General features: G+C 50.2%; 1 protein-coding gene across 1 annotated transcript in view; it reads left to right on the top strand.

Annotated features, from left to right (window-relative positions):
• The first annotated feature begins 1,056 nt into the window (after positions 1–1,056).
• The window catches only part of SEMA5B (semaphorin 5B), a 113,018-nt gene continuing 90,873 nt past the window's right edge, over positions 1,057–23,201 (top strand). Inside the window, exon 1 of the mRNA XM_020287147.2 lies at positions 1,057–1,201. The gene's annotated coding sequence lies outside the window, so the exon portion shown is untranslated. The remainder of the gene's footprint in view (positions 1,202–23,201) is intronic.

Below are 23,201 nucleotides of genomic sequence, written 5' to 3'. Positions count from 1 at the left end.
CTACTTCTTTCTCTCCCGCCTTCTAGCCATCGGAAACACTAGATCACTTAAAGTTGTAAACAATTCAGCCTGGTTCGGTGAGATTGCGCTAAACCTTCTCTCCGCCGAGAAAGCTCCACCGCTTCCCTGGATCGCTCTTCTCTTGGACGCCCTCCCAATGTCCCTTATGTTATTTTACTAACTGTATCCCCTACTTGTTCTGCACAATTCTGTAGGGTGCGTTATTACCAACCCCAGTTTACAGCTGAGGAAACTGAGGCTTGGAGAGGCTCGCTCAAGGTCGTACAGCTTGCAAGGTGAGCCATAATCCGGCCAGTTCTGGCTTTCCAGTGCAGCCCAGCAGCCTAGCCACGATCCCTGCTACTGCAGTTCATCGCAGATCGTGGTCCCCTTCCCCTTCAAAGCCACAAGCATGAAGACTGTTGCTAGCTTATAGGGTTGGGGAATTTGGGAGCCGGTGGGGATGTTGGGTGTTTCCTCAGGCCCCCAGGGTTGGGGTGGGCAGGCTGCACTAATGCCCCTGGATGAAGTCAGATTCGAAATGGGGGTGACCAAGGACCATGAGGCGGGATGTGGCAAACGGTGGCAAGCGCTCAGGGACCGAAGTCTCACCACTAGGATGCCGACTGGGAAGGGGTCTTCGGTACCTCCTCCGGGTGACATACACTTGGCAGGCCCGGGGCGGGAGTCCGGCTGAGCCGACGTGGGGGAGCAGGGCGCCCCCTCGCGCTCTTCCGCGCGCCTCGGGGCTGGCGGGTGAAGCGCCTGCCGCGGCAGGTCCTCTCCAACCCCCTCCTCCTTTTCGCTCCCGCTCCCCTCCTTCTCTCCCCTCGCTCCCAACTCCTCCCCCACCGCCTCTCCCCTCCTCCTCCGGCTCCCTCGGTCCCCTCCTCCCTGCTCTCTCCGGCGCGCGGGGTCGGGAGCTGGTTGGAGCGCGGGGGTTGGTGCCAGAGCCCAGCTCCGCGGAGCCGGGCGAGTCGGCCGCGCGTCCAGCGGCTGCTGGGAGCCAGAGCGCTTCGGGCGCGGGCCGGGGTGGAGACTGCACGGGAGCGCTGAGCCGAGGGCTGGGGCCCGTTCCTGTGCGGCCGCCCGGTTCCCAGACGGGCTGTCAGCCCTTCTGGTTCGCCCCCGCCGCTCCGCGCCGCCGGGAGCCGCGAGCCTCCGGGAGCAGCCGGGAACCGGGCACCTGCGCAGCCCGGAGGTGAGTCCCGGGAGCCCCGGGCGCTTCCCCCGCGCTGACTGAGGCTGCAAGTTGCAAACTTCAGCAACTTGGGTGGGTAGAGGCCCCGGGGCGGTGGCAAGTTGGAGCCAGGTGGGGAGGCTGCGGGCTGGAGCAGAGAGGGTCCCCGAGCTTCCGCGCCGCCTGATGCTACCTCCCTCCGCTTGGGCGCCCTCGGCGCTGCCGCCTTCCCGCCGCCCGCCAGCTCCGGGCTCTGGTTGAACTGGGCCCTCCCCGGGCTGCGGTCGGCGCGTCTGGGCTGCAGCCTGGATGGGGACCTGGGCCTGGTCCTGGAGGAGGGGGACGGACGTTTGAAAGCCTGGGAGATAGCGGGGCAGAGGCGCCGAGACCGGCGCGGACATGGAGGCTCCGAGAGAGCCGGCAAGTAAACCGGGTGGAGGGAGAGTGCGGGCGGCGAGGCGCGTGGGAACGCGTGGTCCGCCCGGAGTGTGAAATCTCCCGCTCAGGGACGTCCCGCTCTGCCGCCGCCGCCGGCGGGGCCCCACCCGGATTCTTCTCAGACCCCCCTCCAGGACACCCTTGTCCTCACTGGGTCCTGCGGAGCCCAAACTCTGCCCGCCAGGCCCGGAGCCCCGGGCTCCCGCCTCGGCCGGTGGAGAGGGGTGCGGCGGCGGGAACCCGGGACGCGAACGGCGATTTCCCGATTTATTTTTCTCATGGTAATTTGTCTTTGTGGTCTGGGCTGCCCATTCACTTTCCGCTCACGTCGTACGGGAGATCCAGCGCGAAGGGAGGGAGCGGGGGGCGCTCGGGCACACGGAGGGATGGAGACAGGAGAGGGGATCCGGGACCCGCGCGGGACCGGAGCCAGAGGCAAGTGCTCGTAGAACCCGCAGAGGGAGAAGGCGAGGCTCGAGCGGACCTGGCCACACGGAACCGACTCCTCCGCCTATCACAAACTTTAAACAGGAGGAAGACCACCTGCAGCGCCGTTCTTGCCCCCTCCTCATCCCCCCGCCCTGTGCCCAGTCCTCGGGTCAATCTGACCGCCCTGACGCGCCAGGCAATAGTGGGCCCCGAGTTTGGATGGGGAGAGATGACCACTGGACTCCACCCCCATCCCTGCGACCCACTTGGGGATGCGTACCCTCTGGTGCGCTCCTTGCCGGCCAACAGAATTCAGATGGGGTGTTGGAAGCTTGCCTGTATCTAGACCCCACAGTGACCCTACATTCTCTGGTCCTAGCACCCATGTTTTCCCTTCAGCTCCTAGCGGATCCGACCTCCTTGCATGTTTCTCAGGCACCCCCACCCCCACCCTATTTTGGCCTCGGTGCCTGTCTCCAGCGCCCTCCCTGCCTGCTTGCTCCTCCTCTTCCTGACCCCCAGGTCCCCTCCTCACGTTTTAGCCTATTCTTAGCCTATTCTCCTTCATTCTTTCTCCTTACTCCCACCCCTCCTTTCATCTTGACATTCCTAAGTGGCCTCTCCTCGTCCTCGTTTCTGAGCTAGGGTAGATGACCTTGAGGAAGGGGTAAGAGAGGAACTTGAGCCTTAGAACTGGACCTCAACTACTGAAAAGGGAGACAATTTAGGAAACATCTTGGAAAGAAACCGCGGGTACCTTGCCCCAAGTCTAGGTTTCCAATGGAGGAGGAAGGGGAATGACGTATCAAAAAGAGAGAGGGAGAACCTGCCACTGGGTAACTCATAGGGTGGTGAGACTGCTCTGGACCTTCCTGGGAATGGTTCCAGGGAGACCACTCAGAAGGTAGAGCTGCCTCTCTCTGGCTGTTGTAGGTTGGGAAAGATTTGTGTATGTGAGTGTGTATGTGAGCGTGTGTGTGTGTGTGTGGGGGGGGGGGAGGCAGCTCATTTCTGCATATCGCACCACCAGTTTGGGAAGGACTGGCAGATCTTCCATCTCTTTTCTCGTTCCAGTCAATGCCAGAGCCTTCCTTCTCCAGAGCTGAGAGTAGCCACCATTATCATCATTGTAGGCATCAAACACTGTTTAGGAACCTACTGTGTGCAATTCACCATACTAGGTGCTGGTAGATACAAAGAGGTACAGGAAGGAGCCCACGCCTGGAGAGGTTGCTAAATTCACCAGTTTGATCCTGAGACACTTGTATACTGGCTTGGGAAGGGTGAATATGGATGGGAAAATGCATAGGCAGTACAAGGCAGCACCGTGCCAAATGATGATCAAGGGTTTGGATAAGGACTGGTTAAAGAAAGCTTGGTGACTCAGGTAAGACAGAGAGCTGGGATGTTGACTCTGCCTTGAGTGAGGGGAGCCAGCACCCCCTTTCTCACCAGCTGTCTGAATAGGGAAGGTGGGACAGCAGAAGGGATGGAGGGAAAGGGACTCCCTCACCACGTTTCCTAGAGCTAGACTAGGAAGACAAGAGAAGCCTCTTGTAGATTGCTACCTCCTTATTGGTATTGGAGGAACTCCAGAACGATCTTCTCTTAGGATGAACCTCTGGCTTGTTTGAAAGCCACCCCATTAGTCACTTCTTATTGAGGCCAAAGCTGGAAGAGGCCTTGGAGATTGTCCATGTCAGGGAATCACAAACTCAAATGCCTACAAAGGGCAGGCAGGTAACAGTGTCTTGATTAGATAACTGGCTCAGCCTTTGGACAATTGGGTGTTCAAAGTTACACTGGCCAAATGAAATGGTCCAAACAAAGTCAATTTCTAGCCCTTGAGTAATCTGACCCCCTTTATCTGTAGATTAAGAAATTAAGATTCTAAGAAGTGATCTCATCTACTTTGGATGTAAAGTTATCATGTCTCTCTGATGCCTTGGGGATTGCTTGGAATATCCCACAGCCTGGTCCTACCTCCAACGTGCTGGACCCCTGGCTTGCCCTCACCCTCAGGACCCATTAAGATTTTTCTGTGAGATGGTAAGTTCCATAAGGTCAGGGAGCCATCTTGTATTGTAAAAATCTGAGCACTTCACATCCATTAATACAAGGTTCCAAATACAGAGCCAAGACTAGATCTCAGTTCTTCTGTCCCTCTCCTCACTAGAAATCCAGTGGGACCAATTTTATTCTTTTTTTTTTTTTTTTTTTTTTGAGACAGGATCTTGCTCTGTCACCCAGGCTGGAGTGCAGTGGCACCATCATAGCTCACTGCAACCTCAAACTCCTGGGCTCAAGCAGTTGATCTTCCTGGCTCAGCCTCCTGAGTAGCTGGGACTACCGGCATGCGCTACAATGTCTGGCCAATTTTATTCTTAATAAAAAAGAAAAAAATCCAATCATGACTTTTTATTTCCTGTAATGTAGCAAAAATACTGGATGAGAAAAGATAGGACACTCACATTGGACGTTTGCAGATCCCAATAAACATCCAGAAAGCCCTGGCTGGGCACAGTGGCTCACGCCTGCACTCTGGGTGGCTGAAGTGGGAGGATCACTTGAGGTTAGGAGTTCAAGACCAAACTGTGCAAGAGACCCTGTCTCTACTAAAAATAGAAAAAATTTAGTGGGGCACAGTGGTGCATGCCTGTAGTCCCAGGTACTTAAGAAGCTGAGCCAGGAGGATTGCTTAAGCCTAGGAGTTTGAGGTTGCTGTGAGCTATGATCGATCACACCACTGCACTCTAGCCAGGGTGACAAAGAGACTCTGTCTCAAAAAAAAAAAAAAAAAAAAAAAGAAAAAGAAAAGAAAAAGAAAGCCCTGAGCTCTGAGTGTTAGTCTAAAAAGAGGAAAGGGAACTCCAGCAAGGGATAGAGGAATGGCAGACATTTAATGAAGATTAGGCTGACAAGGTTGCTAGATGGAGTATATGTATTTGGGAAGAAGATGCTATTGGGTACAATTATTTTGAACATTGACTATGATAACCCTGTCCTTAGTCTTGGTCACGTTCCTGTATCCCACAGGGAAAGTCAAGATGGCAACTCAGATCACTACCAATATGGCAACCAGTTCACTGCTTTCATTGAGGACTGAAGTGGTAGAATGACACAGAGGGCAAAAGGACAAAATCCTTGATGAGAAGTGCATATGACCTTGTTACATTGCCTTAAAGGCTCCAAGGCTGAGTTCTGGTGCTCCACCACCCATACCCTGCCAATAGCCCGATGTTCTCCGTGATCATAATAAGCATTGTCTCTGTTATTGCCTGAGTTCAGGGTAAATGAGACCAACAGTGGCAATAAACACATATGTTCATTATTTCCTAAGCACCTACTTACTATGTGCCATGCACTGTTCTAGGAGCTATGAATATAACAGAAAATAAGACATGTCTCTGATCTCCCCCGATGAAGGTGAATCAGCATGATTCGAACACATTATCAGCATTGGCTCGACTCCTATGATGGAATTTACTCTGTGTGTGTGTGTGTGTGTGTGTGTGTGTGTGTGTGTATTTCTCTGGGGGGTTTTCTGGGTGACCTGACAGCTAATGTGGAGTTGTCCAAAGGACCTGGAGTCTAGGGTTTAGGGGGAGGGCTCAGAGGGCTAGGATTCCACCACCTTAGCTGTTCATCTAGTTCCAAGTCCCTCTCCATACCTCAGATTCCTCGCTTCTCTAGTGGGGCTGAACATCTGCCTTGTACTGTGGTATAGACAGAGGTAAAGCCAGGCACCAGAAGATCTGGGGATGACAACTATTGGGAGGAAGTGTTATTTATACTTAGGGGTCTGAACCCCAGTGGGTCCTGGGGACTATCCTTTGCCGCATCTGTCACCTCAATCACTAGCCTGCCTTCATTCCTTGATGATATGTGTGCGCGCATGCTTGTGCGTGCATTGGAAATGGTTATTTCCAATGAATAAGTTTTCTTTCCATTCCGATCTTTGCATTTGAGTTTAGCCATCACTAAGTTGGTCTTAAATTTATGACAACACTTAAATAACTTGGTCTTAAATGTATGGCAAGAGGCCAAAGCAAGTGTCTTGACTAATGGAGTTTCACTGCATTGACAGGATTGAGCCCTTCTTTTTTATAGCTTGCAGGGGCAACACCTGGATGTTTCGCTGGCATAGTGCTATACTTTTGCAAACCTCCCTCTCTGTGACTTTTGGTTTGATGACATCCGCCTTAGCTATGGAGATGATTCTCTAATGGGTAATCTGGAAAGGAATGATATTTGTGTGTGCCATTCTCAATCTCAGATGGATCTCCTCCAACACTTTCCTTCTGAAGAAATTTCCCTTTTGACCAGCTTGAATGCTAGAAAGTGGCAGGGAGAAGTTCCAACTGGGAGCAGAATTCTGAAAGGAAAGGGAAGGGAGGGTGCTGAATGTTCTGTGGCGCTGCCATGTCACTTTCCTTCCCTTCTGTTTTAGTGTTTTGCCTTAATGAGCATGAGAGAGGAAAACCAAACCTTGCAGAATACACTCTTTCATCCTGATGTGTAGGGGGCACACTATCGAGAAATTATTAGATTTGCTGGGAGTAGGAAAAAAAAAAAAAGAAGATGGTTTTCTGTCCAATTTGCTGCTGGGTAAAGTAGAGAAAGCAGGAAGGACCCTTGGGATGGGGAACGGGCTTGGGGGAGTTTGACCTTGTGCTCAGTTGGTCTACTTACCTTCCTCTACTGTCAGACTTGAAACAGAAGGACAAGGATTCCACCAGGCTGTCCCTGGTACATGAAAGCTTTACAGGCAATGGTGTATGTGCTGAGTCCCACCATGACACTGCCCTCATCCATCTGCATTTAGTAAGGATGACTTAATCAAACTTGCACGTGGAACTCGTTTGAATTTGAAGCCTTGTCGACAGTATCAGAGTATCTCTGCATTTGAACCAGGAATGTCCCTGGCTGGCATCTTTTGTGATGGGAAAGGTTGGTACTTGGAGGATGGTTGGTGATCATCTGTTCTGCCAGTCCCCTGAGGATTAAATCAGATAGGATAGGTTTAAGTTTCTGAGGGAGGAGGCTGGGTGAGAAATGAGGGGGGAATCCCTGCTTGAGCGCTTCTGCCAAACTATTGGCTTGCTTGGCTGTAAAAGTGAGGTGTTCAGAAGGACCCTAAAGACCTTTCTGGCCCTCGAGTCAGTGGTTTGGAATAGATATTGCAGACGTTTCTTGATTTTCAGGAGTGGCTCATTCGCTGTTTTGTGGATTATTTGTGGGAAGTGTTAGTCTCAGGCTAGTTTCCAGGTGCCGTCCAGGGCTCCTGTTGGTAACCCATCTGCCTGCCAGTTGCTGCGTCTGCAGAAAATGCATTCACCTTTTCTCTTCAGCCCGAGTCAAACATCGTTTGGAAGGTAAATGGGCTGTATATTGAGGCACGTGTGCATGTATAAACATACATATATGCATCCAGGTATAAACATAGATACAATGTATTGCAACGCTATGCATTATTCAGTTTGATCATCAGATCACCTGCAGTTCTGTTCCTCCGTCAGACTGCCCTGAGAGGCAACTGCAGGGAAATTGCTTGTGGGGTAGCAATTTGGGTCCCTTCCCACTTGCCAGCCCCACTGGTCTACCTGAGCCAGAGCTCCCTCCCTACTGCCTCCTCATTGTCCTGGAGGCCCCCCAGGAGCTCCACCCACAGGGAGTACAAAAGAGCTGCAGTTGGCTCTTAATTATTCAGGGATAGATGGATCCAGTATTTGAAGCACCTCTTCTTTCCCTTCTTTCTTTGGTGCCTTGAGTAACTCTATATCTGTAGTGAGAAGCTGAGGGAGATCTTATCATTTAATACAAACTTTTGTTTCCAGCAGCCAGTTCCCTCTGCTTCTTTTCCCTCAAGGCGCCTGGGGAAAACTAGGAGCCCTCCATGAGGCCTCATCCACCCAAAGCAGGCTGCTTTTAAGGTTCACACGTTGCTCTGCTGGTCGGTGTGTATTTCTACCCAAAAGCAGGGCAGAAGAGGAAAATGCCACTAGATCCTGCTTATGCAGGGTCAGGTCCCTGTAGATTTCCCAGGATCCTGTGTTTCTTTCCTTCTCCCTTTCTTAGAGCCTGTACTTTCAGTTTATAGAGTCACCAGGTAGCCTGGGTCAAGAGTCTAAGTATAGAGCAGTGTCCTTGTAGTAAAAGCTCCCAGACAGGCAAAATTGAAGGAGCCCTTCTTTAAATGTCCCCCAAGGCTGAGGGTAATTTTCCTGCATAGGCCAGATGCCTTGGGGCACCTGCTACCTTTCAGCATCTCTCTAGCTTCCAGAGTGGGTCTTTCTTCACATGCTGCGCCCAGTCTAGAGAGAAGGCTAACCCTGAAACAGGGTGAGCAGCCTCAAGTATACCTCTGTATATAGGTAAGAGAGGGTTGGTCCAGCTCAGCCCCTAATTCACTGGTTCCCATAAGAATCACCTGCAGAGCTTTTAACAAATTATATGACAGCCCCATCCTAGACCTTAATTAAGTTGGAATCCCTGTGATTGGAGCCTGGGCATTGGTTGTTTTTTTTTTTTCTTTTCTTTCTTTCTTTTTTTTTTTTTTGAGCTTCTAATAGGCAGCCATGGTTGAGAGCCACTGACCTAAATCTTCTTTCCTGGACTCCGCCTGGCCTCACGCCAATGGCAGGCAGAACCTCTTAGCCCTCAGCCCTTTAAGACAGCCAGGTCCTTTCTAATCAGTACCAGCTACAGCTCCTGGCATTCAGATCATAGCTACTGTTTGTGTTCCTGTGTTCTGAATTTAATGACTTTCTATTATAAGCCGATTGTGGGAGCTCCTGTCTAGTTACTTCTTTTTGGTCACTTCTTTCTTAAAAAGCATTTGTAAAAGTAATGCATGTTCATTCAACATTTTTTCATATTTCTTTCTAGATATGTAGGTAAGAAAATTGTGATTGTACTGTCTGTGCTGTTTTGTAACCAGCATTTTCATTTAACAACATACTGTGATAATTTCCCCATGTCCTAAGTATTCTTCTAGAACGGGCTTCTTAATGGCTGCCTGGTATTCCATCATATGGATGTGCCATAATTTATTTAACAAACCCCCTGTGGTTGGACATTTAAATTGTAAACCATTTTTCACTATTATAAATAATGCTGCAGTGAACATCCTTGTACATAAATCTTTGTGCCTGTCGATGATTATTTCCTCAGAACGGATTTCTAGAAGTAGAATATTTATGTTTCCTTCTAACATGGACCATTTAGACCATTTTTGACTGACTTCTTATAGCAATAAAAGGTTTTTGGATTCAAAGCTAAAATACCAAACTATTTCCACCGAACTCCTCTGAGGCTTCAGGCTGACTGCTTTGCCATATCTGACTTAAGATCAGAAATCTCTTGATCTAGCCTAGGTCCTAGGCTCCAACTCCAGGTCAATTTCACACAATGCTGCCTCCTCCCTTCAGATGATCTTGGTGTCTCTCCTGCCCTTGACCTCTAGCATCCTTAGTTTCTCCTTTCACCTTCTCAGCCCTTTCTTTTTCACACCTCCAGCCCCCAAACTATCAGTAAACGCTGCTCAACGCCTGCAAGATATTGTTCTATAATATTATTAACAGCTGTTATTTATTGAGCTGTTACTATGTCCCAGACAGTCTGCTAAACTTTGTATATGCATTATCTCTTTTAATCCCCATGTGCCTTATGTACACATATTATTTTTCTCTCCACTTTCCCCATAAGGAAACTGAAACCTTGAGAAATGAAACAATTTGTCCAAGGTCACACAACTAATAAGTAGTAGAGCTGGGATTTAAACCCAGAGCCTACACACTTAACTCCTGCATATGCTATTCTCCATCCTCTTGGGGTGACTCTTGGCTTGTTGTCAACAAGTTGTTCAAAATGTTCCAACAACATTCCATGGACATATGCTGTGCTTTTCTCCAGCAGAAGAGGGGTACCTCTCGATATGCATGGCAAGAGAGGGGGGTGCTATTCATCAGTGCCCCCTTTTCTTTTTTATTTCCTAAGCTACATCCTCACTCTCTTTCTACAAGTAACTCATGCTAAAACATTTCTTGCCTCTTCATTGACCACCTGCCGAGATCCCAGCATGCCTTGCAGCTGAAGAGGTCCTAGTTATGACATATTCCTATTGCAGCTTCTCCAGCCAGTCAGAAGGATTTCAATGCTACTTTCCCAGTATAGATTATAAGGCTGTCAGAGAAGCATGCTATAGTAGTGGTGGGGGATAGGTAGCCTGACTTCTGTTGGAAGTTAAGTGCTCCTTAAAGTGGAGGGTCGGATCTATTCTTGCATTCTTGCGTCTGTAATGTTGTCATTGCTGAGAAGGTCAAGAAATGGCAACCCAAACTTTTTTTCTGGTTCGATTCAGACCATGACCAAGAACTAGGTGGTGATGTGACAGACAATCAGATGAAAGAGGCCATATCAGGCTAGTGTTTATAATAGGCAAGGAAAGAAATGACATGCACAGAGACCTCCCTTAGGCTGTAGGAAGTCTGATTTGGAGAAGAATGATCGTATGATTACAGATTCCAAAAGGGAAGATGGTTTGTGGCAGGTGAGATTCTGAAAGATAAAGCTTCACATTTTTATTCACAACTTGGATGAAACTGGAGTCAGCGAGCTTAATCAAATTTGTTGATGACAAGGCCATGATAGGCAGCTCCTATAAAAGACCGAATAAAGATTCAAAAATGATCTCAACAAACTGGAATGCTGAGTTTAAACTAACAAGATGAAATTTAACAGCGGCAGATGGAAAGTCCCATTTAGATTGCAGAAATTAATTACTCAAGTTCATGAGAGGGTTGGGGGTGGGGGCAGACCTGATTTGGCTGAGGTCCTGAGAAAAAGATCTGAGGGGTTTAATTGTGCACAGCCTTTATCAGAGCCGACAAAGTGATCAGGTTGCTCAAAATAAGACCATCTTAAATACCACTAAGAGAAATACAGGTTCTAGATTGAATTCTCCCTGGTCATTCTGTGCTCATTTCTGAACACAGATTTTAGAGGGACCCTGACCAACTCAAGTGTGCTTGGTGGAGGGGGTCCAGCATCAAGAGGGGATTGGGAAACCCAGCCACAAAAGGTCTGGTGAAAGGATCTACTCTGTTTAGAAAGGGGGAAAACGCTGAGGGTCACAGTGGTCGACCACAGAGGCAGCAGGACTTCCTGTAGGAAAGAACAAAGCTCGGCATCCTGGGAGAACCAGAAGATCCCAGAGTGGAAAGTACAGGGACCTTGGTTTTCTAGAATGAGCATCTTCTCAGCCAGATGAGTTCTAGTGGAGTAAGCTTCTGTTGCATCACTGGCTGGCAGTCCGGCTGCCTGGTTTATGGGACTCCTGTCCCGGAGACAGATGATCAACCCAGCAGTGTACCTTTCTTTCTATGTGACTCTGAGGCTAGAAAACCTACTTCTCTTCCTGATTTCTCCAGAGCAGTGGTTTTCAAAGCAAGGTCCCTGATTTGCAGCATCAGCACCACCCAGAGCTTGGCAGGAATGGAACAATTCTTGGGCTGTACCCCAGACCCACTAAATCAGCAACTCCTGGGGTGGGGCCCAGCGACGTGTGCTTTAAAAAGCCCTGCAGGTCATTCTGTTGCATGCTGAAGTTTGAGACACTGCTTTGGACCATGCTAGGTCATTCCTTCTGTTGCTGGGTGCTTGTGGTGCTTATCTGAAACTCAACCCACGACCCTTTACTAGGGAAGCAGTGGAGACCCTTAGGATGAGCATGGGCTTGGGAATGAAATAGACTTCGGTTCAAACCCAGCTCGGCTGTTTTTTGGTTGTACATTTTGTGTAAGTTCCTTTCCCTCTCTGATGCTTTTGTTGTTGTTGTTTTGGCCATAAGATGATGAGAAGGACTAGTTTAAAGGAGGATTAAATGAGCTCATGTAGATGCTCATTATTAGAATCAGGTCAGCCTGGGAAGTATAGTTGGCTCTTGGTATCTGTGGCTTCCACATCCATGAATTCAACCAACCGTGGATTGAACATGTTCAGGGAAAAAAATGTGTCTATACCGAACAAGTACAGACTCTTTTCTCTTGTCATTATTCCCTAAACAATATCGTATAACAGCTATTTACATAACATTTACACTGTGTTAGATGTTATAAGTAATCTAGAGATGATTTAAAGTAAGCAGGAGGATGTGTGTAGGTTATATGCAAATACCACACCGTTTTATATCAGGTACTTGTGCATCCGTGGATTTTGTTATCTGCAGGAGGTCCTGGAACTAATCCCTCACAGATACAAAGGGATGACTGTGTCGTCGTCTTCTTCTTCTTTTTAATTCATTTTAAATCAAAAGCTAGAAAGACTATGTCTTCTTATTAGCATCACAGTTGCCTCTCCTTCAGCGTCCTGTCTTCCCCATGAGCTCTCCTTGAGCCTTCAAAGAGAGTTCTGGGTGTCGGCTCCTTGTATCTCCTCACAGCACACAGCAGTGTGGGGGCTCGCTGGAGTTAGGGACCGGTTAACACTTGGGCTGCCAGCTCCACGTCCCCCAGTGGAGAGCCAGGGCAGCTGTCCCTCCCACCCCTCATCCTCCTGAGACCCCTGTCCTGGGAGCACGAGCTTCATCCCTCAGTGGACCTGGGTCCCGCCAAATCTGATCTTCTGAGACCTGTGAGTGTTGACTTCCTGCCCTCAGCATGCAGTTTAATCTGCTAAAGCCATCAGTTGAAAGTGTTGGAGCCCAGGCTTTTCATGGTAGTCTCAAACTTTCAGTAAGTAAGAAGCCTGAGTTGCTGGTGTCAAGCCAGGCAGGAAGGTGAGTGGACCCTTTGGACCCTTTTTGGAGGTGCAAGTTGCTTGAGTGACCCATATAAGTCCCTACTGAGTGCTCAGCACGTGGAGTCTTGAGTTCCTTGGAGACAGAGAGCTCATGTCCCCACAGAGTGGCCCATTTGATTTTTTGGGCAACACTGCCCATAGGAAGTTCTTGTGTTTCTCTGAAGTCTGTTTTTCTTCCTACGGGTTCTCGTATAGCTCTTCTCCTTGTGGCTGTTGGGTCCCTCTCCTATGCCACAGCTTTTCAACTGTTGGAAGCCAGTCAGCCTCCCACCTCCTCCCCACTTCCATTAGTCCAATTTGTTTCCCATCTCTGGCACCAGACTCTGAAGATCCTCCTACTTGTCTCAAGTCAGTATCGCCAGGACCAAATCTGACCCTCCAGGTGAGGCCTGACCAGCACACCCCTATCGGTGCAGGTATCAGACCTTCTAATAACGTAGCCTCCACTCTGAACTGGCTGCTTTTAGCAGCCACAGCACTGCTAATCTGTCCTGGGCCTATAGCCAACCAATACCCCAGGTCTCTTTAACATAAATGATTACTCAGCCCCATCTTCCCAATTTTGTCTTTGTGCTTATATTAGTTTCCTAGGGCTGCTATAACAAAGGACCACAAACGAGGTGGCTTAAACAACAGAGGAGTATTGTCTTGCAGTCCTGGAGCCTAGAAGTCTGAGATCAAGGTGTTGGCAGGATTGGTCCCTTCTAAGGGCTGTGAGAGAGAACCTGTTCCATGCCTTGCCCTAGCAGAGGTGGGTAGCCGGCAGTCTGTGGTGTGCCTTGGTTTACGGAAGCATCGACATAATTTCTGCCTTCATCGTTGCATGCTGTTCTGCCTGTGTGCATTTCTGTCTCCAAATTTTCGCTTTAATAAGGACACCAGTCATATTGGTTAGGGCCCACCCTCCTTCAGAATGACTTCATCTAATTACATCTGCAACAATCCCATTTCCAAATAAGGTCATATTCTAGGTATTGGGGATTAAAACTTCAATATATGAGTTTGGGGGGGACATAGTTCTTCCTATAAATAGTGCTATATGGCCTTGGTCTCCTGTTTGGAAGATTACATTTTTCCCTAATTTATTTTCTTATGTTCAGTCTATCTCTGCAGCTGATTAAGATATTTGGTATCCTGTCTCTGTCATCCAGTATATCTGCTGTTGCTCTTGGCTTCAAGTGCTTCTTGGATTTTGATCCAGGGAATTGATCCGAGGTTGAATGGGGTGGGATGGGTCGGAGCTCTACAGGACACCCCTGGACACTTCCCTGCAACGGGCTGTGATCCATTGCTAAGTGCTCAACCTTCTGTATGTCCCACTAATTCTACTGCCTCTGGCTTCCTCTCTGTAGCTTGTACACAGCGATTTCATGGAGAGCTTGTCAGATGTTTCACTCAAGATCAGCTCCATGGCAAGCATCATTTCCCTTTCTACCCACATGGTGACCCTGTCAGTGGAGGAGAGGAGCTTTGCCCGGCAGGATTTGTCCCCAAACTGTCTGCCATGACCTCAACTGCCTTTCTCTAGTGCCCCCCACCCTTCTTTTAGACTCTCTGCAGGAATCTTTCTCAAGTGACACATCGACTTTACCTCTCTGTGGTTTGCAAGAACCACCTCAGACCCCTTTCTAGAAGCGAGGCCTCCCAGCCCCCCCAGTGTGTGCCAGGATCTTGTCAGGGTTCCTGCGAGATCCCCACAGCTGTGCTGGGCCTCATTTGCATGTTCCCTGTTCCCTGATGCCTGTCCTGGCCAAGTGGCTTGAACTCATTCAGAGCAGCTGGAGCCTCTTTTGCAAGCCTCTCACCAGCCTCCGGGTTGGCCCTTCTGTGTCCAGAGCTCTGCTCCTCTTTCCTTCCTGTGGGATCCCACAGCTGGGGACAGCTGTAGGACACACCCAAGGACACCCCTTAGCGCCCCTTCGGCATCCTTTACCCCTCCAGCTCCTCTCTTTCTCCTGCAGCCTTCCATTCTCTCCTTTCTGTTCTTGCCCCTGACTCTGTGGGGTGAGCACCCAAGGGAGGGTGAGGGTGTGTTTCAGGGGGCCGGACTGGGGGCAGGGAGGGGTGCTGGATGTGAGGGCTCAGATGCTCCTCAGAGGAGTCAGGCTTGGAGGGCAGCCTGGAGTGGAGGGAAAAGCCCAGAGGCACACAGACCTGGGTTTGAACCCCTGCCCTGCCATTTACTGTTTGGGTGGCCTTGGGCATATTATTTCTCTTCTCTGGGGCTCGGTTTCCTCATCTATGAACTGGCCATAGTACCGACCTCAGAGAGTAGTTGTGGGAATTGAATGAAATGGTTCCTTTTTGTAAAGCAGGTCACCTGGAAAAGTGCCTGGGACCCCAAGACACCGAACAGAGCCGTCCCTCTGCAGAGCACACTAGTGAGCTAGAGCCCGACTGTGGTGGGTCAGGGAGGAGGTGGTGTCATGGGCGGAGCCCAGCAGGAGGGTGAAGCCCAGGACCCTGGAAGCCAGGGGAGTGGAGGAGGAGTGTCTGAGAGAGATGGGCAAGGGAGCAGCCCGGGCCTCTGGGCAGTTCCCAGAAGGGGCGGGTGTGGGGAGGGTTTCCTGGGTTATGGGAGCTCACATCGTAGCAGGCCATTTAACAAGCTGTGTGCATTTTAGGTCGAGAAAGCACTAAGCGTGCCCCCATTTTATAGCTGGGGTGACTGAGGCGTGCTGAGATAAAGAGGTATTAGGTAACTAGTAATCTCATCCCAGGCTCCCAAGCCACTTGGCCTGCTGCCTCCCAGCTCTCTCCTCTGTGTGACCTAGGCGGCTTTTTCCTGCCCTGTTCCCTTCCTTCATCATGTTGCCTCCACCCCTGGCTCCATCCTGCAGGACCCTGCATTGGGTCACACCATCTCCTCGGGTGGGGGTGGAGGCTCAAGGCTCTGCCCTTCTCTAAGGACACCTCCCAAGGCACCTTCCCTGAAGCCCTGACTCATATCCAGGTCTCTACTCCCTCCACGGATCTGTAGTGGGATGCCTGTAAGAGAGCCTACAGCCGATGGATGGCAACTCGGGCATGGCCTTGCTGGAGATCTTTAGGATTGGGGAGGAGGGGAGCAGGAGGAAGAGGATGGGGGAAGGTCGTGGGGTCCCCCTCTTGGCTCCCACAGCTGCAGACCGCTGGGTGTAAGATGAGAGGAGGTGAGACACTCCTCTTGGCAAGATGGCTGCCTCACCTAATTAACTCATGGCTTTAATTACACTTCACACGTCCTGCTGGGAGTGAGGGTTGTTTGGAGATTATCACACTGGGCTAAATGTCTGCAGCGGTTTCCACTTCAGAAACACCTGTCCTTGAAAGGGCAGGACCAGGAGGGCACACCTGGGGTGGAGGGGACATGCCTGGGACAGTGTCCTGCCCTCCCTGACTGTGAGGGAAGCCCTCTGCTAGCAGCTGGTTGCTGTGGCCTCATCTGGGGCTCTGTTAGAGGAAAGTAGGGTGTGGGGGAGCACAGGGCAGAGGGCATAGGGAGCCCTGGGGAGAAGGCATGGGAGCCTGGGTAAGTGCCTCCAGCCCCAGGGATTCATTCTGGTGGGATCTGCTTTGTATTCTCAAATAGTAACAACTGCCATGTGTGAGGACCGACTGGGCCAGTCTCTCATTTAAGTCCTCACAAAGGCCTGCGAGGGAGAGATGATTCCCCAGTTTACCAGTGAGGAAAAGACCTCAGAGAGGTTAAGAAATTCGCCTAACATCCCACAACTATGTAGAGGGAGAGGCAAGCCACAGTGATGCCAAAGTGATTTGCACCCAGGCCACGGTGATGCCAAAGTGTGCTCTTCCCACTGACAATGGGTGGCTGGAGGCCTGGCTGCAGGCTCCTGCAGAGCAGCGTGCCAGGGAATGCGTGCAGTGACAGAGGGGAGGTTGGAAACCAGGGGCTCAAGCATTTCCAGGGTGCAGTGTTTTTCTGTAGGGATGTTGTTCAGAAGCGCTGTTGTTGCTGGGAGCCCCAGAGATGGTTTCTCTGGGTCGTTTTATGTACTGGAGAGGTGATGGGAAGCCACTCTGTCCTTGTGCTATAGGAAGTGCTTTCTCAGCCAGCACAGCCATGACCTCCATCCCCTACCCCTCAGCCCTGTACTGGTTCCCAGCCTGTTCCTCTGCTGTGGCTTCTTTGGGGCAGGAGCCTTGGTGCCATCCTGAGCCCTCTAGTGACCACAGCAAGGCCTGTACCTCTGCCAGGAGCTCGTGTCCTGGGCACCCTTTCTAAGCCTCCAGGATGCAGGTGTTAACCTTGAGCTTGCAGTGAACTGGAGGCTCACGGGGCTTGGGGGGGGGGACCTGGGGTAACATCTAGCACCAGCAGAGGTGCTGGGATGAGGAGGCTAAGTGGTTCTGGAGTTTGGGCCAGGAGTGACTGTGCATTTGGCTTCATGGCCAAGCTGGTCCTCCTCATTGAGTGACGATGGGCATGGATGGAAGATGGGAACCTCCTGGTGTGAGGAGGTCACTGCCATTCTCAAGGTAGACAACCTGTGAGCTTCTAGTGTTCTCAGTATCTGGTGATAAGGTTTACATTTCAAGTGATAGGTGAGAAACCAGGATTACTTGGCCTCCAGGGGACGGTGACATGTGAGTAAATGGCAGCATTTCTGTGTGAGAATTCCTGTGGCCTCCAGCAGCCCCCGCCCTGTGTGTGGGTCCACATTCAGCAGGGAAGAGCCAGAGCAGGACAGAGAGGGCTGGCAGCTGGCATAGGTGCCCAGGACCAGGGCCAGCCCATGGTGTTACCTGCTTGGAGCCCTGAGCTCTAACAGCCCTCAGCCAGCCGAGTGCCCCACATGGACCTTCTTGTTCACAGTGTTGACCCCTGGAGCTGCCCTCCCATTTCTCTAGATCCACCTCGGATGGATCTAATGTCCAATATGCGCTATTTGTCATTTTTTTTGACACATATTGACTTGAGCACCCGCCATGTACCAGGACTGTGCTGGATGCCGGAGCGATGGGATGAATATGGCACAGCTCTTGCCTGCTGGGAGCTGACAGTTCCTGGGAGAGGCGAGGAGTAGGGTACCCCCTACTGCAGCTGCCAGGCTCCTGGCCTTGCCTGCTCCCCTGCCCCTGGCTGCAAGGCTGGGCTGCTCCCCTTTTCATTACAGTCCCAGGTAATTCACCTTCACCTACTCTGGGCCAAACCATGATGAAGACATTGACAAAAACCACTTTTTAATGGAGTGCTTGACTGTAGTCGAAGAACAGTCACATCCTTGTTCACTTCTCTCAGCAACTACAGCTTCCTCTTACAGAACTCCATGCCAGACACTGTTCTAATGCATTAGGTACATTATCTCATTTAATTCTTACTGTTACAGACAGTTCTGAGTTTGGTACTGTTATACCCATTTTACAGGTGAAGAAATTCTCCAGAAAGAATGTGTCCAGGGCCATACAGCTACTGAGAGGCATTTTTGTGTTCTGTTTTTTGAGATACAGTCTTGCTCTGTTACCCGGGCTAGAGTCCAGAGGGATCATCACAGTTCACAGCAACCTCAAACTCCTGGGCTCAAACAATCCTCCTGCCTCAGCCTCTCAAGAGGATGGGACTACAGGCGCACACCACCATGCTTAACTAATTTTTTCTATTTTTTATTTTTTAGTAGAGACGGAATCTTGCTCTTGCTCTGGCTGGTCTCGAACTCCTGAGCTTACACAATCTTCCTGCCTCAGCCTCCCAGAGTGCTGAGATTACAGGTGTGAGCCACCACGCCTGGCTTAAGAGGCAATTTTAAACCCTTGTCCTTTGGTTCCAGATTCCATGCTCTGGCCCCTCATACCACGTGGCCTGTGCTGTCAATGTGAACATCCTGGGGGACGATGGATGTCAGGCCCTGGCCCTGAGCCCCGGGGTTCCACACCTCTCTGGGGCTGGACTTCAGTGTATTTTTAGGGTTGCGCATGGGAATCAGGCACCTCTTCCTTTCTTTACCCTCCGCTTTGGTGCTGCCTCACTGCATCATTGTGTGGTTTCCCTGCTGTGAGCCCATTTCCCAGGGTAGTAACACAGCAGGGTTTTATCTTTGTGTCCCTTTGCACAGCCCAATGCCCACCCAGCACCAAGGCCTCAGGAAATGTGTATTGAGTTATTGTTATAGAGAGAGCTGAAGCTATAAAACATCCCAGTTTCCCCCTCCTTATCTTTCAAAGTATGGATGGAGCATGTTCTCAAAAAATAATGGGGGCCTTGGTTTTACGTTTCCAATGTAGGGTGAGGAACATAAGTCCTGAACCTCTGTGGGATTTCAAGGTCACCTGGTGAGTCTCGGCTGGAAATAGAGCAGGGAACAATGGCAGGGTCCTTTGTGGAGCAGCCATGTAAGAGCATTCTCTCTCTCTCTCACACACACACACACACAAATGTGAATGGTGAGAGTTAATCTTTAATACAGGGGTGGAGCTGGGCACCGTAGCTCACGCCTGTTATCCCAGTGCTTTGGGAGGCTGAGGCAGGAGGATCACCCGGGGCCAGCAGTTTGAGGTTACAGCGAGCTATGATCCTGCCACTGCCCTCCAGTCTGGGTAGCAGAGCGAGCTTTGTCTCTAAAAGAAGAAATAAACAAATACAGGGATGGGGGGCACAATGCGTAAGGATTGACGGAACACATTGTGTACTCCCTGTATTTATTCCTGATGTGTTTACAGAACTGCCCCAGCAAACACACACACATCCTGCAGGGGAAGCTTAGATGAAACCTGCAGAGATAATACAGACTCTTCCCTTCCCCACAGTCCTCTCTCCTACAGACCCCTCTGCTGTATGTTCCTCCCCACAGTGAGGAAATGGAAGAGTAGGAAGGTCTCTAACCCCTTCTCCCCACACTAAGAACCCCTCCCCAGAGACTGGAGGATGGAGTGTGGGTGCATTCGAAAGAAGTCTGGGTAAAAGCTCCCTTTCATCTCAGGCTGAAACGCTGAGCCTTGATTTCCTGCCAGCCGCTCTGTCCATAAAGCAATTGCCCTGCCACGGGTCCACCGGGCCCATGTCTTACGCAGCCTTGTTGAAAACTGGGTGGCATTGATGGAGCCGGCTGTGCTGGGAAGCTCGGGTTTCCTCTGCCTGGCAGCCTGAGCCACATCAAAGGCGCACCTGGAGTGGGGGCAGGGTACTGCCCCACAGTCTGTCCTTTGGTGACACCCAACCCTGGGCAGCTGCAGCCCCCAACTCCAGCTGGAGGCCTCTGTGCCCAGCCCAGCTCCTGAACCCAGGGCCTAGGGGAGCCCCCTGGCTCTGTTGGTCTACATCCTACCTCTGCTTGGACGGCCACACCTCCCTCTTGTCTCCAAGCAGGCCCAATTTGACCCTTCTCCAAAAATCTTCACCCAGCTCTCCTGAATTGTCTATGCTTTTTCACATCTGCCAAGTTTTCAAATGTGTGGTCTCTACCTGCTGCATCTGTGTAATCTCCCCAATTTGACACTGTTAACAAACCCTTCTCAAAACCATGTCCTTCCTGGCTTCCTCCTGACCTGCCTCCACACCTTGTCTTCACGCTGCCCTCTTCCTCTGCTTTCCTCCTCTTGCATTCTTCTCCCACTCACCCATCAGGGCCAGACCAAACCCTGCCTCCCCAGCCACGCCTGATGCAAGGGGCCCCTTCTCCCGCCCCCGCACTGTGGAGTGCTTTCAGCTAACCCTTTAACAGATACCTACCATGCACCTACAGGTGCTGGATGCTCTCCTAGTGCTTGGGAGGGGAAAGAACTGACCTGTCCCACGGAGTTTGTAATCTAAGCAGGGGGATAGAAAAAACAGCAGAGTAAATCTGATATGTGTAAGCAGTTAATAAACATGCGATAGGATATTGTCTTGTTTTGACTGTGAGCATGAAAACAATTTGAATATACGGCAAAGTAGAGAGAGCAATATATGGATTCCCAGGTACCCCTCACTTCCCTTCAGCTGTTATGGCTATTGTACCTGTCTTGTTTCATCTGTTCTCTCCCCAGCTTTTGTTTTTTCCTGGCATATTTCTAAACAAATCCCAGGCATCATGAAATTGTATCTATAGGTACTTCAGTGTACACTCAACTGATAAGGATTTATTTATGTTGCGCATAAACACCATGCCACTGTCACACCTAACACGATGGACAGTCATTCTTCTGGGATTGTTTAACTCCATTGTGTGTGACAATCTCGCCTCACCAGGTATTGGAAGCCCCTTGAGGACAAGGAGCACAGTGTTCCAAAGCTTGGAAATAAGGCAAGGGAATGACTGTCTGTCCTGGCAACATCTTACTATAGCCTAACAGGTCCACCCAAAGCATATTTACTTCTCAAGGGGAAAGCACTTACGACTCTCGATTTATTATTGATTAGGGGCCAGACCTTATGAAGCTAGATGCTAATATATACATTGCTAAGTTGCAAATGATTTTTACCCTGTATAGATTGAATGATTTCTGTCCAGTGTGGTTTTATTGCCCTGTAGGACAGTTTGTCTCTACGTAACAAACTTATTTCTACGTGCCTTTGCTGATTACACAGACCCCTGTTCTTCAAATTCTCTTTTGAACCAGCTTTACCATCCCTCATTAATGAGTTAAATAAATATTGTTACATGAGATCATTTTGAAAATTATACTTTGACAGTGGCTTATATATTTTCTGTATCTTTCCTTTGTCTAGCCTGCCACCTGGCACGGACTAGATGTTTGTGGAACTGGATTCATACTTGACTTGGTATCTGTCTTAGGCCATTTTCTGTTACTTATAACAGAATACCTGAGTATTGACTGGGTAATGTATAAGTAAAAGGAATTTATTTCTTACAGTTAAGGAGGCTGAGCAGTCCTGGGTCAAAGGCCACATCTAGTGAGAGCCTTCTTGCTCGTGGGGATTCTGCAGGGTTCCAAGGTGGTACAGGGGTGTCACATGGCCAGGCGGCTGGACATGCTAACACACTTGCTTGGATCTCCCTTCCTCTTCTTATAAAGCCACTAGTTCCCCTCCCATGACAACCCATTAATTCATTATTAATTCATGAATGGGTTAACCTTCTGCCCTCCTGGTCCAATCACCCCTTTAAAGGCTCCACCTCTCAATACTGTCACTTTGGATTTCAGCATGGGTTTGGGAGGGGATAAACATTCAAACCGTAGCAGTATCTATAAGGGGAAGAATCAAGGTTTCAACTGAGAAGAGCTTAGCAGATGTCACTTAGCTCTTGAGTGAGGGTGGAGGTGGCCAAAGAAGGTGCCCCTGGCTCTGGCCTCCCTGTGTGCTACCCTAGAGAACGAGGGGAGGGTCAGGTCTGTGGGTGTTAGAGGCTGTCCCAGGGGCTATCCAGAGAGCCCTCTCCACCCTCACGGGAGCAAGGCCCTGCTCCAGCCCTAACATTCAGTGGGGAGGAAGGGAGGGAGCAAGAGAAAGACCTGGGTGCTCTGTGGGAGTTGGGGGTCAAGGGGATGTACCCAAGGCTATGGGTACATAGCTATGCTGGCTTGCTAATTTGTCCCATGCTCAGAGGGCAAGGGTAGCCTTGTGGGAGTGTTCTTTTATGTCTAAACATTCCCACCCTCTCCTTCCGCATGCTTTCCTGGGTGGGAAGTTCTCCTTTAAATCTCATTTCAATTATTCCATTACAGTTTAGACCCAGGGATGCAAAGAGAGGCTGGAATATCTGAAAATGCAGCTGGGTCTGCAGTGGGAGGGCTTGTTTGTCGTGCAAAGCAGCTGCCCTTTTCATCCAAGAGGCTGTGTTTCAGTTCTGGGCACGGGGGTGGTGGTGGGGTGTAGGGTGTGGGTGTGGAGCAGAACGGAGCTTACACGGGGTAGGGATTATCCTGGGCCTGCCCCGGCCTGGAGGCCACTCGGCACCCAGGACCAAGGCTTCCCTTTGCTTAAAAAGGCCCGGCTGTCATCTTGGCTCTCTTAGCCTCCTGAGTGCCTATTCCTCCTGGAAACCAAAGCACCCTGGAGTTAGGGGAAGGGTTTGCCCTCCAGGGCCCCACCCCAAGCTTCCAAATCTCCCAGTTTCCAATCTCAGCACTCAGCGAGGCACCAGCAAGCTCCTTAGCAGGCTCTTAATAAAAAGGGATTTTCCATTCAGTTTAAAGGTTGAATGTGTTCAGTATTTTATTTAAATTAGTATGGAAAAACTTTAGTAACATCCTATTCTGGAGCTAGGATGACTTTTAAGTTACCTAATCCATGGTGGGGGCCCACTATTTGGAGAATGGAGGGTGATGGGGGGAATTTCTTCTTTTCTCCCTGACTTTCTTCATTTTCACCCTCCTGACTTGTCAGTCCATCCCCCCATCCTCCGCCCTCCTCTTCCCATTCGGTTCATGCACCTCCCCCCAGACACCCCTCAGGAGACATTTACGGCACACCCGG

Source organism: Microcebus murinus, chromosome 1 (assembly GCF_040939455.1).
Source record: "Microcebus murinus isolate Inina chromosome 1, M.murinus_Inina_mat1.0, whole genome shotgun sequence".
Classification (NCBI taxonomy): Eukaryota; Metazoa; Chordata; class Mammalia; order Primates; family Cheirogaleidae; genus Microcebus; species Microcebus murinus.
Note: the sequence above shows the minus strand (reverse complement) of the source record. Positions and strands in the feature narration are given on the sequence as shown.